Below are 16,458 nucleotides of genomic sequence, written 5' to 3'. Positions count from 1 at the left end.
CTTCATACATTATTCTTCATATGTGCTTGTGTGTTATAGCACAGATAAATAGTTTTGAGCAGTCTAATATGACACATGCATATTCTCCACATATGAAATCCAAGAGCTGTGCCTGTTCTGCAGAGCTGTGCGCACCCATTTATGAATGCAGCCTTTTTCCTGAATGATTTAGTCTGGATGTTAACACTACTGTGTTACATTCTTTTCTAGAGTTGGTAAAGGATTTGAAATACAAGTACAACTCGTTCATGTTGGCATAAAGGAGGATCTATGGAAGTTGATTTAATTAGAGCTATGACTGATAGTGACAGTAGACAGATATGGTTCTGGGGAGTTGTTAAAGAATATGAACAATGCATCAGATTCATTCTCTTTGAGGTGTCTTATTCAAACTCCCGAGTGAACTAAGAGACGTTGTTTGTTCTTTATTTTTCTCTCTCTCCCCTCTTTTGTCTCTTACAGAATAACACACGCTTGCAATCTTTTTGTGTGGCTTGAACCAAGCATCAAAAAGACAATTCTATCACTGACTTAATAGAGACATCTGAGAACCTGATGTATGGCAGCAGCAGTCAACCTTTTCCAAGACCCCCTAAATTCACCAGATTTCATATATGCTTCTATCACTCCCTGAAATTTTGAAATGTGCCTAGTGACCAAAAATTAGAGACAAAGTAAAATGCTATTGGGATTATAGTTAAGTCCTGCATCATTTAGCCTGTTGATAACCCTGACTGGGTTAGCACCAAATTCTGCCTCACACCTTTAGGGAGAATGCCCCGAGCACTGACCTGTGGTGTCACTTCAGTGCAGACCTCTTCGTGGCAGCTGTTGGACGTAGGTCCGTGTGATTAAGTGTGTCGTAGTCAACCTGAACTAAATATCAGGCAACTAAAGCCTGGTTTTGAACGTCAGCTGAAATCCTTTTCCACTATAAAAGTTGTACCATAGGTGTCATTAGCAGTCATCAGTGAGTAGAGTCACACAGAGCGATGTTCAGTGATTCCATTTACAGCAGTCCTGCAAACAGCTGCTTGCTAAGTTGGAGAATACACTTGTGAAGCCTGGAACATCCAATTTCACGTGTTGCAACTATTACCCTACTGCTCTGAAATGTCAAGGCCAAAAATGCCTACTTTCTGAGTCTGTTTTCACTCACTTCTTAAATAAATAAGCAGAATGGCTTAAGAATGGTACTTAATAAAATTAAGTGTACTACCAGAGAGATCCCAGAAGTAGGTGTTAAACTGAAAACAAATCATCCAAGGATCATCAGTAATCCAGGAGAAGTGAAAGAAAGGGAAGGGAAGGGAAGGGAAGGGAAGGGAAGGGAAGGGAAGGGAAGGGAAGGGAAGGGAAGGGAAGGGAAGGGAAGGGAAGGGAAGGGAAGGGAAGGGAAGGGAAGGGACGGGAAGGGGCGGGAAGGGAAGTGGCGGGAAGGGAAGGGAAGGGGGGGGAAGGGAAGGGATGGGAAGGGAAGGGAAGGGGGGGGAAGGGAAGGGGGGGGAAGGGGGGGGAAGGGAGGGGAAGGGAAAGGGAAGGGGGGGAAGGAAAGGAAAGGGGGGGGGGAAGGAAAGGAAAGGGGGGGAAGGAAAGGAAAGGGGGGGAAGGAAGGAAAGAAAGGGAGAGAAAGAAAGAGAAAGAGGAAGAAGGAAGAAAGGAAGAAAAGAAGGAAGAAAGGAAGGAAGGAAGAAAGAAAGAAAAGTGAAAGTACTGAAAATAGGGTGTTCATATATATTCAATGTCCCTTTTTTTTCCTTTTTTTTTTTTCTTTTTTTTTTTTTCCCCTATTAACAAAATGATGGACAAATGAACTTTAGGGAACAAAAGTCCAAAATCGTCTGAGCCAGGTCTAGTCTCAGATTGTGAGTTGCCGCCCTTCTTTCACTGTTTAAATCACAAAAACTGAGCCAGGTGGTTTTACTTCACACCTACGGTCAGTGCCTGCTGCACTGTGCCACCACCGAAGCAGCACTGCGGGGGTTTGCTGTTGCCGTGAGCAATCACAACAAAAAATAGCAGATCAGAGTTTGCATTGCCTCCTCTCCTACACGTGAAAAGTGACCCAAAGAAGAGGTTGTATCTGCTACAGATTAAGCCCAGCATTGTTCGTATTTGGCTTCAAGCCCAGCATTGTTGTAGGAAACTTTTGTACCCAGTTTATAATACATTAGTCAAGCTTCATATATTTATTAACTTTTCATTTATATAAAATGAAATAAAAAGTAACATCTCACTGAAATTAAAAAAATATTTCTTGGTTGCCCTAGATGAGTTGTTCACATGAATCAAGTCTTGATTTTCATTTTCGTGGTGGAAGGTTTGCAGCAGCCACCTGATGTTCTGCAGTCACCCAGCAGATGCCGTCTGTGGTACGCTGAGCACACTGGGACGAGGCAAGACCCTGGGAAATGCTGAGTGGAAGAAAAAAAAAAAAAAAAAAAAAAAGACTTGAACTGAAAGAGAAAATAGATGTTCTGAAGTTCTTCAGGAAGGAATAAGCTGAGGAGGGGGCTGTAAGTCCAGGAATCTGTGTGGGAGTGGAACACAATATGATCACAAAACTGGACAGAAGGAGGAGGCACAGAGGAATTTTAGAACGATTATGAGGAGAGTGGGGAAAGGAAAGGAAGTGAAATAAGCTCAGAGAGATAATGTCAAATCATGGAAGTACTCTGGAATAATTTTGACACTATAGAAAGGTAGAAAACTTAAGAGACCATGAGTTTAGGGATCAGTTCGCAATAATCAAAAAAAAATAAAGATGATAAGGAAAGGTTCTTCAGCGGTGCTCTATGCTACTGCTGCTGCAAGCTTATGATGTAACTAAAATCAGATCAGTAACACCTGTACATTGATTAATAGATGTGCCCCATTTAAATTAAAAATAAATATATATATCTATACAGTGATATTGGCCTATGTTACATGTTGAAATTTGCGATCTGAGGTTAATTTTATGACACTTCCTAAGAAGTGGCTCTGATTCTGAGGAATCTGGTCAGGAATATAGCACAGGACTAGTGACAGAAGGCATTTGAAAAATGAGTAGATCCCTATGTTTTCAAACAAGCAGGACACTAATTATTAAAATTTTCCAAAACATAAAGGCATCCAGCCCTTGTACCAAATGTTCATGAAACGGTAACACTTTACTCCAGCAAAATGATAGCAAAACTGTTACATGCCTTTTAGCTGTGAATTCGGGGTTTGAGAGTTTGTAAGATTTAAGTTGAAGAGGGGTCATTAGCCCAATCCCCTGCTCACAGCAGGACAAATTTCAAGGCTATATCAAGTTGCTCAGGGCCTTCTCCTGTTACAGTCACAGACCCACATATTCCAACAACGGGTGCATTTTAATTCTTTGAATCTCACTGCCCGCTCTGGTTTTAAACATCACATACCAGAAAAAGCTGCTGACCAGGTGCTATTTCTCCTTCTGAAAGTCATTGCTCCTTTGTGTCTTCCCTAATTAAGCCCAAAGCCCCCAGTTAAGAGTTGCAGCTGGATTCTAGGACTCAAGAAGCATTCCCAAGTACCTGAACCAAAGCAGCTTAGCTCCCAGGAGTTTTGTGATTAATTAACAATCTCTGTTAATTATCGAATTGTAGTATATTAAGCTGCAGCAGTTCATCCCTTATAGACTTTAGAGAATCTAACTGGGAAACCATACTTACAAATGTGTTTATGACTTCTACCCAAGTCTGCATCTTATTAGACAGCAGAGAACCCATATGGGAGAGAACTCCCATCTGAGGTTTTTCTGTTGTTTAGTATGTAAACTCTGACTAAAGCATTTCCCATGGTTAGGGAATTCATTATATCTTATTTGCCCATGTGAATTTTCTCTGGCCTCTCAGAGACTGAGGCTCAGCAGAGGCTCAGCATTAGCAGACAAATCTTGTTTTGCAAGTTTCAGAAAATTTGCAGGAACTTAGTACGTGTTGGAGCTCTCTCCTGCTGCCAAGTTTTGTTGAGGTTACAGGAGGAACTCCTCTGCCTCCCTGTCTCTCTCTCACACACTCATTCCCACATGAAAAATGCACCCATGGCTCTGTCTATCTGAAGAGCCTTTTTAAAGTGCCTTAACTGGCACGTTAATGGAGTGCATACCCATTTCAATCTGATATTAGCAAGCTTCAGAACAGGCTGGAAAAAAAATAAATAAATAAACATGTTCAGCATTTTCTACCAGTGTTTTTTTGTGTCTCTCTGTTCAGCACGCTGGTTATTTTGACACCGTCTTTTTCCATATTTCAAATTCTGGACCTAAAAATGGCATGTTCTGACAGCTAAGATTTAGGTGTCTGCACCTTTATGGGGTCCCCAGCTGCAAACAAACAAGTTAGATTATATAGGACTGTGACTCAATGGAAGCTGTTGGGGGCTTAGCTGTTGTTTCAGTTGGACGCAGGTCTTTGTCAAGGAAAACATGAAGAAGGACAAAAAAAAAAGCCATAGTTTTCAAGTTTAACAAGCTTTTCCAGTTTAAACAAGCTGGGAGGCATTTTATAACAAATAATTCTGAAAGTGGATTCAGGACAGAATTCGGGATTAATCGGTAAGAATGAAATCAGTAAACAGTTCCTCAGTTCTTAGAAAACATTTTAATGACCTTCCAGAATGTGAAGCCAGAACACTGTGGGCAGAATGCAAACAGCATCTCTCTCATTCCAGGAATTCAATGCGCATTTTTAAATCAGAAAATTCTCTATATGAAATGCATTCAGATGCTTTTCAGACTGCTTTTGTGCACATGCATCTATTCAATCACTTCATTTTTTGTTTTATATGTTGGCGGAATGATCTCTAAAACTGAATATTCCTTTACAGATTTCTTATTTACAACAAACAAATGGACCCTTGGCTCCTTCCAACTCAGTCATAACGTGCAACAGCACTAATATAAGCTGGAATCCTTTTCTGTAATACTTTCTTTCTCTCTAAAGGCATGATTTAGTATACTGCAGACTATGACTAGAAAGCAGAAACAGTTGACATGTCATTCCAGGCCTCTGTTGAATGCAATGGGGCATTGTCTAAATTCCTTGGGCATTCTGTTCCTCAGCTAGCATCCCATGTAAGACGGGTGTAATAGCAACATCACAGTGGTATTTTTGAGACTTGGTTCACTTTAGCTGGTGAAGTTTATTGAACTGTAAATTGTATAACTGCAGCTGTTACTGTGCAAAAGGTCTAAGCAGTTTTTGTTGATTTTTTTTTTTATTTTTTAATATATATTTTCTTCTTTTTAGCATTCCCGTACAAAACTGCCAAACAGAATCCGAGGTTTACATTTATAAGGCCTGTAATCATTCCATGAAGTTCAAGAAATCTGGCAGTGATCTGGAAAACTTAGGAGGTAATAAAAGGTTACCAGCAGGAATGCAGAGTTGCCTTGTATGGTAGCAGAGAGAAGAACCAGTGCATATTTCGATAATACAGTGCAGCTCTTGTCTTTGGGGTGGGCCTTGATTGTATAGCTCTGCCTGCATCTGAAATACATGGCAGTGTAAACATTCCTCTAATAACACAGGGGTTCTCTTAAACATTTGTAAATAGTTCAGAAATTTTGAGAAACAGGGTGGAGCCTGGAGATCGCTAAAGAAAGAAGCATTATTCTCATGCTTGTTGCACTCGTTGTCCCAGCCCCAGCTCTGCTGTTAATGTAAACCCCTGCCACTTGCCTTCAGGCGCGGTTGTACAACGTGCATCTGGCCAGACTTGGACGGCACACACTGTTCCAGAGCTGTGCCGCATCCAAACCTGCCCCAATCCGATACACTGCCCTGCGGATTTGTTTCCACTTAGAAAGAAAAGGAGCAATACCAGCTGTACTGCAAGTGATTTGGAGGAGATATTGTTTGTTCACTGGAATTACTTATGGTGGAAGAGGTAGAGGGGAAAAAGAAAAAAAAAAAAAAAAGATTGTAGTACCAAATTCTGTAACATTTTGCTGGCTTTGACTATGCCAGAAAAGCAGTTTTGTAGTATGAAGTGTGAAGTCCACAGAGGATGGGAAATTCTGAACGTCAGGTATGTTTGCATTAGTTAATCAGTTCATTAGTTAATTAGCTACATTAGAATTTATAGTAATGAAATTCTGGGGAAAGATAATAATACCACATTTACTTTCACTGGTAGTTACAGAATTTATGGTCTTCATGCAGGACCAGAACTTCTGAGGTATCGTTCTGAGGATTGCTTTTCTTCCTTTCACTGCTAGCCACGTATAGAAAACCATCAGCTTCTCTAATTCTATGGTCTCAGTTTTTTTAAATGAGGATGTCAGCCTTAATGCTTCTGGAGTCTTCCAGATTTGATTAAAAACTTCAAAACAATGTAAAGGTGGAAAGAAGAAGTAGAAGTTCTTCTGTCTGTTTTCTCAATGTTCCAGTTTCATCCAACTCAGCGTGGAGTTTTTCTTGACCAACATTACCTAACCCATATACCTGAACCTTGAGGCTCTCAATATACCCTGCCTCTCAGCTCCCAATGCTGTGCATCTGGGTTCAAGTTGCAGTTTCTTGCATTTCAGAAATACCCTAATGCCATCACTGCAGGTAACTTTCAGTACTTAATTCAGCTGATTGAACTTGAACCCCAGATTAACTCCAGCTATTTATTTACTTACTTTGTGACATTAAAAAAAAAAAAAAAAAAACACCACTTTTGATCCAAAATTATGCAGAATGGTCTTCTTGAGATTGTCTGCTTCTAAGTATTGTTTGCTGCTAATCATTCAGAAAACCTCTGCTGGGTGAGAGACCTCATTAGTGAAGGTAAATGTATCTGCAAGTTCTTCATCTTTCAAATCCATAACAACATGTTCCCACTGACAGAAGTGCATGGGAACAGGGAAGGATGTGGAAATTAAGACTCCCATCTCAAAGGAGTCTGCCACTATTGGTAATATGTGGTGGTACACAGGTCCCATTAGCTGAGGTAACAGGAAGAGGGAGCTCCAGGAGAAGGGTCCCCTAGAGAGTCCTGTAGCAGGACAGGAATTAGAAACCTTTGAGGAGTGTCAAAACCCCACCCCATTAGCTACCACACATCCTTCACTTCACATGGCTAAGGATAGGGCGGTCATCCATAAACAAAGCAACAGTGGATTGGAGTCATCCAATATCCAGGAATTACAGGAATCTCCACTTCACATAAAGTGCACAAGAAATACAAAGGTATATCTTGTGTTTAAACATTGTTCTTTTACATCAAACCAATGCCATCATTTCTGCTATTGTTAATATTGACCCCTACAAAAACAACATTCAGAAGAGGAGTTGGACCTGGCCTGCTGCAAATGCATATTTTTGCACAAGTCTGCAGCCACTTTAACTGCACAATAGTTCTCAGGTTTAGGAAGAACTTCTTTCTTTTGTGCTAAAATCGGAAAACGTCTGGGAGAAGAATTTGCTTTACTAAGAACAAAAGGCCCAAAAGCCCATTTTCCAGAAGGTCTGCATGCAGGTGACGCTTTCTCATGTGTTAAAACAAAGCTTGCTAGATGCTCTTCATTATCAGGACAGTGCAGCAGCTTACTTACAGTGTGACATGGAGGCTGTATCTTATGCCTGGAAAAGTGGCATAAGACCATTCGGAGATAGGTGATGATGTTACAGGTTGTCAAGAAAAGCTGTGGATGCCCCATCCCTGGAGATGTTCAAGGCCAGGCTGGATGGGGCCTTGGCCAACCTGACCTAGGGGGTGGCATCCTTGCCTATGGCAGGGGGATTGGAGTTAGATGATCTTTAAGGTCCCTTCCAACCCGAGACATTCTATGATTCTATGATCTGGTGAATAATAGAGGAAGACTGTGCTGGGAAGAGGCCAGAAATGGGTTCATGTTGCCTTTGGGTCCCCAAAATTAGCTGTCCATGAGTCCGCCACACCACACTAGGTATTGACTTAGAAGGAGCTAATAGAAGAAGACCAAAGCAGAGTAAGTAAAAATTAAAAATTAAAATTAAAAAAAATCTGCTGAACAGAGTGAAAGATGAGGAGACCACTGTTATACTTCTTTATCTGGTCATTTTTCTTTAGCAGCCTAGGCATGCCCTGACTTAGATTGACTTTTGTAACTAACCCCTCAACAAAGTTAGCATAGTCACATACAAATGATGAGTTAATGAAGAGGAAATTTCTATATTTTTCTGCAAATTTCCGAGGTCATGCTTTACATCATCTGCTCTGGTATGTAGGCATGGAAGAAAACATCTATAGACCTGTGTTTTGTTTCACTCTAATTCTAAGACTCAAATTTACTGGATGCTGTATAAGATGGCTCCAGGCTATTTGCATCAGAAGGGGTATGAAAAACCAAATTACTGAATTACAGTGTTGAGAGTGGGCTGTAACCCTCCTACCACTGCAAGAACTTTGGCAAAACTCTCACAGAATCGTCTAGGTTGGAAGAGACCTCCAAGATCACCTAGACCAACCTCTGACCTAACACTAACAAGTCCTCCACTAAACCATATCACTAACTTCTTTCCCTCTGCTAGGCCGCATGGGCTGGCTCTCCTTTGCAAGGCCAGAGCTGTATGCAGGGCTCATTAAGAAGAGTATATCACAAACTGGTCCTCTTTGGCATGTCCTTTACCGAGTTTTTGCTAATAATGGCAGACCTCAGGTAGTGGAAGGGTCCTGCAGGTAACTGCAGCAAGTCTCCTTTGCTCCCACTCTTTCGTTCAGAATGGTGGTGATGGCTGTTAGACATCTGCTGGAGGTCCAAGCTCAGCTCTCTGCATCCTGGAGCAGGCCGTGAAACCGACAGATCTGCAGCACATCTGAGGATTATCAGAGATAGACATCCACATTTTCTATAACAGGGTAAAGTCTCTTCTTTAAACTAACAAACAATGCTTCTTATCAACAAACAGATCAAGGTGGTAATTTCCCTTGCTCTTTGTGCAAGAAATTGATAGAAGTGTAGGAATTGGTCCATCCCACACTAAGCTTCTTTTTTTCTGGTGCGCTTGTCCAATTTACTGACCACTCAGCACCTGCTACCTTAAGCAGATATTTCACTTCCCATCATCGGTTGGAAACTAAAGATGCAGGCCCCTGTCTTAGACAAGACTTTTCTCAGAAAGGAGCTATCTGCAATGAGGCCTAACAAACTCTGTGAGTCATCCTGGACGAGCAGGACAGCTACGTTTATTGTGGCAACTAGAGTCAATGATGCAAATGTAAAGCTCTGTTGTATAAAAGTTGCAAATAAGTCAGTATGTAATACTGACTGAAGTGTTTTCTTTCCTTTGTTTGGACTAGATCTGTAATAAGTCAAATAGTTTAATGAGAGTCAGAACAGAGCTGCTTAAGCCAACCCTCTTCCTTGGCCTAAAACAACAGTAATGTAGGCGAGAGGAATATTTTACTCTTTCAAGACATTTTGGAAATTAAACTGAGTAGCTAATAAGTCAAAATCTATTTTTCTGGAAATTTGTCACAAACACAGTATGTTTGTTTTGGCAGAATGATAACACACAGTGCTCAATGCGTTCAAAACCAAGGCATGACACTGTTAAGTTGCTTCTATTTTACAGTTGTGATATGTACCCAGACAGAGTTTAATATCTCAGACACGAGCCACAACATAGTTTTTGCAGGCCATTTACCTAGATTGCTGTGAAATAAAACTGTAAACTATCTTAAAGACCGCGTGAAAAACACTTTTGTGCTGCTTAAACACAAGACTTCAGTGAAAGCAGAGTTTACTTGTCAGTTTACGGGCGAATTTAATGGACTCAAAAAGGTGCTCTGTGTTCATGCAATATCTTATTTTTTCCATGTGTACTTTATACCTTGCCAGGAAACAACCAGGCATTAATACTGCAATTAAATAGCAAAATGGGTAATGCTGGAGATTATGGGCAGCTAACTCTGATGTTCTCACTGGCCCTCTGAGCGTCTCTTCCCATGGACTGTAAAGGAAATTTGGACTCCTAAACTTACATGTCCTGAAGTGCACCTGAGGTAGATGCCTAATGTGGGCTTAGGAGATCATTAAGTAAATTTAATGATTGTATGTGAAATCTGTTCCTACTTCAGTGTCTGTGCTCAAAACATTCCTGTCTTTGTGAGAAGATTCTTGATGAGAGTAACTTTCAGATGCTCAATATCCAGCCAAATGTGAGATGTGTGAGCTCTTTTCTACACCTTCACTTCCCTCTGGTAAAGACAGCAGCACTGATGGGCGATAAACAAAGCCGTTCATGTCTGGCCCTCACATTTCAAAGCTGCAACAGCACATTAGAGCAATGATATCAATAGGAATTTCAAGTCCTAAACACCATTAGAGATTCAGTGCTTGATCCTGCAAATGGATGAGCACTCTGGCCCTGCTCCAGCAAAACACTTAGAAAGATTTATGGCACTTTTCTTTCATTTAAGTATAAGCTTGCTATTAAATGCTTCACTGTATTGGGTGAAAACAGATGCTTACAGGGTAAGGTTTATGTCACCTAATCTCAGTCATTTAAAAGTAAGGTGTCAAACTGAAGCTAATCATCAAAGCTCAGCCTGGTGCTAATGAGAGGAGGTCATTCTGTGCCATCTATTTTAGATCCTTATTTCTGAATGGACTGGAGCACACCCCACGTGTTCCTCTCATTCTCACCCTCCCATACTCATTGATATTTAGCTTAGAGTGGACACCTGACTTGCAGAGAGTCAAAGTAATTCACCTTAATTACCTGCTCATTTCTGCAGGATTTGTACTGACTTCAAGTTCATTGCACATTTTTAATGGATTACATTTAAAACATTAAATCTCATTAGCTCAAAATGTTGATGTAGTTTTCATACAAAGTTAAGGCCTGCATATCTTTGTTATCACATGTAAACAGAAAGAGAATACAAAAGTTATCTGTTTCCTGAACTATTTTTTTTTAATATTGCACACAATGCAGAAATACAAGGGATGAAATCACTTGGTTACCAAAATTTCAGAAAGGAACAATTTATTTTCTTCCTATCTATTACTGCATCTGCAGAGTTCTGTCACACCCGTAGTAGTAGTAGTAGTAGTAGTAGTAATAATAATAATAATAATAATAATAATAATAATAATAATGCATGTTTCTATCTGCCTCTCTGATAGAAAGAGTTCAGGCAGGGAGAGGTAGATGTGTGCTGGGAGTGGAACTCATATAGATATGGAGTGGCGGTTAAAAATGAATTAATAATTTGCTCAGTACTTCACTTTTCACATATTTAAATGTTTTCACAGCTAATTGGTCATAACTGAAGCTAAAGATTCCCAAAAAGGCAGGCACCCAGTACTGTGGAAAACTCCATATTTGATGTTTGCCAAAGACCTCTTTGTGTGGTCCTGAGATTTTCCAAATGCTAACAAAAATCTTAAAAAAAAGTGATAATATCTAATGTCTTTTTCTCTGGAAGAACACTCAGTACTGGAAGGAAGACACAGAAAGCTGTGGACAAATTAATCATAAGAAAATAAGATGAGTAAAATGTGGATAAAAGATGTAAAATTTCACTTGATGCATGGATATATTTTTAACTTCAATGCCATATCAACAAAATAAAACTTTTATCACAACCTTTACATAATATCTATTTTAAGTACCAATAGCAATTTAACCATAGGTTCCATCAGGCACAAGTGAGTACTTAATTGCCAGTCAGTTGAACAACAATGACTGTTCGGTCCTGGCTCATCACAAGGATGCCATCAAATTTGCTCTGCCAATCTCCATGGGTGATATTTTTATAAACCTGTTTTCCTTTGCACTTGCAATGGGCTACAAAGGCACATGGAGCAGACACTACCAGTTAGCTGATAGCTGGTAACATCTTGCAGTAAAGAAGATGAAAGAAATTAGAACTGGGAACCTAAAGAACTTCTGGATATTTCACCAATGAACTGGATTTTTTGAGTGGGAAAAGGTAAGATTCACATTTACTACAACTCTTTTTTTTTTTTTTTCCTCGGAAAATAATTATATTACAGTGTAATTATGCCCTAGACTTTGAGCCATAGTTTGAATAAATAGTATGAATCCACAAGTTAGTCTGCTGAAGGAATGATTCATGCAGGGATAGTTACTTGAATGAGTAACTCCTACCTGAGGCTTTAAGAAGAAAATGGATTTGCAGCCTCCATTTTTTTTTTAATCATAGACTTCCTTATGCTGAATCAAGATGGAAAATTGAAGTGCCACTTACCTTTTCTTTCTTATGTTTTCCCTAAGCTAAGCATGGTGATATTTAAAATAAACTTTGAATTTGTGGTAAAATTGAGATGATTATTTTCCCAAATTTGGAATATGTTTCTACAAGTCATTGGGATTGACATATATTTCTTCTTAATGTATGAATACAGTGTGTTTTATTTTGCTTCCATACTATTTATATCAGCTCTAGGTCTTCCTTTAAATCACACAGTAATGTGGTCATGACGAATATACTAGTGCATCCTTGTTTTCAAGGGATAGCTCCTCTGATCATTTAGACATCTGACATGAGCTTACATGGATATTTAGCATTTCCGAATTTAAGAACATTTGTACATTTTAACTCATTCTTTGGACATTAATATAAATTGAATTTTCTCGTTAAGAAGAAGTGATAAAATTGACATATACCCATCAAAAAAAAAAACATACTGTGCTAATTATAAAAGGTGGTGAATTGCCTTGCATTACAGTTAGCGTGCATGAACCCAGCAAGGTCACTGGGGTTCCTTGTGAATGCAGGAGTCAGTGTGGGATGCAGGTCTGGGACATAAGTATCTGTTTGCTTTGCCTAGGAAATGGATTTAAAATATTCCTGGGAGGGCTTTCAGGCTCTACCCAGATGAATGTGTTCCATCCTGAAGATGGATAATACTGATAACACACAGATGTTGTTTATTTGTAGAAATCCATTTCTTAGATTTTAGAACTATCAAGGGCATACAGAGGAAAAAATATTTTCCAGTGTGGTGCAGCCTACCCTTGCTAATGAAGCTTTTGACCCCTTCCATAATCTACAGTCCCAACCAGTGACTCACAGATAGTCTAATGTGGCTAAAAATGTGCAGAATTGCTTTGTTTGTAGGACTATTGGATTCAGGGAAGAGAATTTGAAAGTTCCTCGGAAGTTCTTTGGAAAGTTCTTGCTAGACACAAAGACTAAATAACATCTAAGTGAACTTCCAACAGCTGGTGGGTTAGATCTTAAGCTGCTATAGATAAGTGTCACTCACAACATTAGAGGCTTGGGACAGTTGTAGGTCACATCAAAAATTAAAAAATTATTTAGTACAGCATACTGTCTCTGACAGCTACCAAAATCAATGTCTAAGGAAGAGTGCATGAACAAGGAAAACAGGAGATAGTTCACTGAAATGCATTCTCACTCTTGAATCATTTTCACGTAAAATTCAACTCATTTTTCTGAGATGAATAGAGGTGTGTTGTTGGGCTGAGTGTTTGTTTTGCTTGTATTTGGCAGATTTAATGGTTTCTTACCCATGGACTTTTCTAGTTTCCCCATAATGTGTAAACATTTAGCATTCACAGCATTCTGTGGCAAGTAGTTCTCAAGCTGAGCTAATTTGTGAAGACTAAGAGTTGTGCTCTCCTTTGTTTCACACCTACCTCCCTAAACCTAGAAGCAAGAATATTGACAGCAGTGACAGTTCATCGTGATTTCAGCAGGACCAGGGAGGTGATCATCCCCTTGTACTCTGCCCTGGTGAGGCCGCACCTTGAGTGCTGTGTTCAGCTTTGGACCCCTCAGTGCAAGAAGGACATCAAGGCCCTGGAACATGTCCAGAGAAGGACTACAAAGCTGGCGGAGGGCCTGGAACACAAGTCCTGTGAGGAGCGGCTGAGGGAACTGGGGGTGTTTAGTCTGGAGAAGAGGAGGCTCTGGGGAGACCTTATTGCTCTCTGCAACTACCTGAAAGGAAGGTGTGGGGAGCTGGGGGTCGGCCTCTTCTCACACATAACTAGTGATAGGACTAGAGGGAATGGCCTCAAGTTATGCCAGGGTAGGATAAGGTTGGAAATTAGGAGACATTTCCTCTCAGAAAGAGCAGTCAGGCATGGGAACAGGTTGCCCAGGGAGGTGGTGGCATCACCGTCCCTGGGGGTGTTCAAGGAGAGGCTAGACCTGGCGCTTAGGGACATGGTTTAGTGGGTGACAGTGGTAGTAGGGTTATGGTTGGACCAGATGATCTTGGAGCTCTTTTCCAACCTTAATGATTCTATGATTCTATGATTCTATTATTCTATGATTTTTTACAGTGACTCTTCTCAAGAAAATGCTAGGCTTTGCAGCTGATTCAGCTCTTGTGCTGGTGACCACTGCTTCATTTACACGTGGAGCAGCCAGGGTCAGTTCCTGGCCCTCCTGCAGGCTTCCTCTGTGCTGTCTTGGGCACTGGCCATATCTACATAACCAAGCGCTGAAAGAATGGGCAGTTTATGCTTTATTTCCACATTCGTAACAATACTTTATTTCCCTCATGCTTTGCTTGTCTTGTATTTGTAGACAGACATGGTTTGTCTGGGATAATGTTTACCTTTATCCTAGCATTGGTAGTCCACTAAATCCAAAGCAAGCTCATATAAACTTTGAGGTTGACTTTAAAATTGTGACTTTTAAGAATTCAAAATGAAAAATCTGTCTTCTTTTTTTTCTGTGTCTGGTTTCAAACTCTAAAGATTTTTCTGCACATTTCTTTAAACTGGAATATTTTCTTATTAAGCACTAGTTAAGACTCCTGAATATCACAAGAAAACAGGAAAAATGGCTATAAGACATTAAAAATCTTAAAAGTAATAATAAAATCATGCATCTTCAGTTATTATATCTTTGCCCAGTGCCTAGCACAACAGTCAACCAAACCAAGTACAATTTTATTTTACCACATTGATGGCAGCTGGTCTCGGGAGCATTATGCTTCTGAGGAAAAGAAAGTGGAAAAGCAAAGTGCAGTTAAGTGTCTCACAAGTAATTTTCTCCTTGGTCTAGTTGAATTCATGATCATTTTACTTGCAACAGGAAATTCATAGACCACATTATGAAATTCAATAACATTTGCTTTGGGAGTATTTCAGCTGAAGCCACATTAGAATTGTGATCTCAGTGTGTATCTCTTCATTATCAACGTCACAGCAAAGAATTTGGGAATGTGCTCTATGTACATTCTTCAAGATAAGCATTACACTAAGATTTTAAAATCAAAAGTCAAAAAAAAAGGGAAAAAAAAAAAAGCAGCTATATCTTCGAGCATGATTTGTGATTCAGAGATCCCCCTCTGGCTTCAGCAGACATGGAATTGATCTTTTGGGTCAAATCCTGTATCTCTGGATTCAGATCCACAGTTACAGTTTTGCATCATTTCACCTTTCATTTATTAGATAAAAATATAGGGGTGAAAGAGATCTTAGCAGATCACTAACTCATTGTCTGCTATTGAAACTATTCCCAGCAGATGATTGTTTAACCTGTCCTTACAGATCCCAATGGAGAAGAATCATTTGATATAATTCATTGACCACACACTGCTAAGCAAAGATTAATTTTTTGCTGGCAAACACTTTCAAACTGGTAATAGTATCAAAATCTTAGTAAGATCTGCTTAACAAAGAAACTGCATGAGAGCTTTCCTTGTGATGCTCTCATTCCCTCTAATCTGATTAAGCATTTGTGCTTTATTTATACCCAATAAAATTTTTTCCCTATCTCAAAGTTGAAGCCTTATTGTGCAAGAAAGCACTGATGTAAAAGAAGCATGGGATATTCTGCAACGTACCTCTTCAAGTATGTAGCTCAATGACCTCTAGTTTTCCAATTTTTCTTCCAAGTATACCCTTCCTTGACTGATGATCTTAATAAAACAACACATTTATGATCTTCACAATATGGCCATTGAGAAATGCATTCGAGAGGAGAAGAAGCCCTTCCCTTCGGATGCGACATTCAGAGCCCACATACCACCACCACCAGTGTTGGGTGCATCCCACATGCACTGAGCCTATCCCAGACCTGCTTTAATTTCTTACAGTTAAGAAACTTTAATGAAAGTTTCTTAAAATAAAGATGAAAAAAGGCTCTCTTTTTGACTTCACTGTTGGTGGTGTTTCATTCCACATCATTCAAGTCAGCTTAGGTTCACTGAACAGTAAGGTTTTTCAATGTATTTGAAACTTTTCTCGAGCTAAGAGTTGAAGGGAAAAATATTTTGAAATAACCATCTTTGAAAGCCATGTAACAAATGCAGCTGTAGCGATGAATAATGCTTGTTGGCATCCCCTGAACATATTGCAGATCATTTACCGGCCTCAGCAAAATGTCTACCGAGTGCCAGAACCAAGGAGTGAATTAGTGTACTTTGTGCTGGTGAAGCCATTTTCTTTAAACAAAATAAAAATTTTAAGGAACTGCATGAACTTTCCTTATCTGGATAAGAAGCACTAAACAGTTAAATATTTCTGA

The 16,458-nt window shown here is 39.7% G+C and overlaps 1 long non-coding RNA gene across 2 annotated transcripts; it reads right to left on the bottom strand.

Annotated features, from left to right (window-relative positions):
* Positions 1-2,174: 2,174 nt before the first annotated feature.
* On the bottom strand, positions 2,175-16,129 carry LOC121066639. 2 transcript variants are annotated; one of them, XR_005817897.1, is made up of 4 exons: positions 15,776-16,129; positions 8,631-8,792; positions 5,378-5,495; positions 2,175-2,414 (listed from the first exon to the last, which is right to left on the bottom strand). It is a non-coding gene; the product is annotated as an uncharacterized LOC121066639 (long non-coding RNA). The 2 variants fall into 2 exon arrangements; XR_005817896.1 differs by lacking the exon at positions 8,631-8,792.
* Positions 16,130-16,458: the final 329 nt, after the last annotated feature.

The sequence above is a fragment of the Cygnus olor genome, chromosome 1 (assembly GCF_009769625.2).
Source record: "Cygnus olor isolate bCygOlo1 chromosome 1, bCygOlo1.pri.v2, whole genome shotgun sequence".
In the NCBI taxonomy this organism is placed as follows: domain Eukaryota; kingdom Metazoa; phylum Chordata; class Aves; order Anseriformes; family Anatidae; genus Cygnus; species Cygnus olor.
Note: the sequence above shows the minus strand (reverse complement) of the source record. Positions and strands in the feature narration are given on the sequence as shown.